Below are 1,153 nucleotides of genomic sequence, written 5' to 3'. Positions count from 1 at the left end.
CGGGGCAGACGGGGATAGACGGGGACCAGACGGAGGCCAGACGGAGGCCAGACGGGCCAGACGGGGGGCAGATGGGGGCAGACGGGGGCAGACAGGAACCAGACGGGCCAGACGGGGACCAGACGGGGGCAGACAGGGACCAGACGGGGACCAGACGGGCCAGACGGGGACCAGACGGGCCAGACGGGCCAGACGGGGACCAGACGGGGACCAGACGGGCCAGACGGGGGCAGACGGGGACCAGACGGGGGCAGACGGGAGCAGACGGGAACCAGACGGGCCAGACGGGGGCAGACGGGAACCAGACGGGCCAGACGGGGGGCAGACGGGGACAGACGGGGACCAGACGGTGACACATAGGGACCAGACGAAGGCACACGGGGACCCACAGGGGCCTGATGGGGACCCACTGCAGGGCGCCGAGCCTGAGGCGTGGGGCGGCCTGGCTGAAGGAGCCGCGTGTCCCCCAGCCCCTCACGCCTTCTGCACCAGGAGCAGCGGCCAGCCTTGCTGCCCACCGGGCGGCGTGTTTCGGCCGGGGACGCCGCCCTCGTCGCCACGGACGGCATGGCCGCGGCAGGGTCGGGGGAGGGGGCACATTGGCACACAGGCAGGGGCCGGCGCGTTCCCCAGGGGCCAGGGGTGCCGGGTGTCCAGGGCCCTGGAGGCCAGCACAGCCCAGGTGACGGCCGACTGGTGCGGGGTGACCACGGTCAGCCCAGGACACGCCGGCTGAGCCCTGACGCGACGCGGCCTGAGCGTGGCGCCTGCCAGCGGGACGTGGGACTGCCCGGCACCCCACCTGCCCAGGAGCAGCGAGGCCACAGCCCGCTGGCGGCCAGAGGTCCCGGCACGCTGCCCCCGGTGGTGCCCACAGGAGCTGGAGGCTGAATCAGGGAAGTGGCCGCCCGCCCGCCCGCCGGCTTCCTCCCGGGAGTCTCGGTTCCTCTGAGGCTGCGGGCGGGCGGGCGGGGCCGAGCATGAGGTCCCCAGAGTCGGCCGAGTCGGGGTGCAGCTCCCCACATGGTGGTAGACGCAGCGGCCGGGGGCAGCAGCGACCCCCACAGTCACGGTGGGGCCCCCGCGGTCAGGGCAGGAGGGGACATGCAGTCCAGGGCAGCTGCTGCCGGGGCGGCCAGGGCGGCCGGCGTGG

Source organism: Condylura cristata, unplaced genomic scaffold (assembly GCF_000260355.1).
Source record: "Condylura cristata isolate star-nosed mole 26May11 unplaced genomic scaffold, ConCri1.0 scaffold00021, whole genome shotgun sequence".
Classification (NCBI taxonomy): Eukaryota; Metazoa; Chordata; class Mammalia; order Eulipotyphla; family Talpidae; genus Condylura; species Condylura cristata.
Note: the sequence above shows the minus strand (reverse complement) of the source record.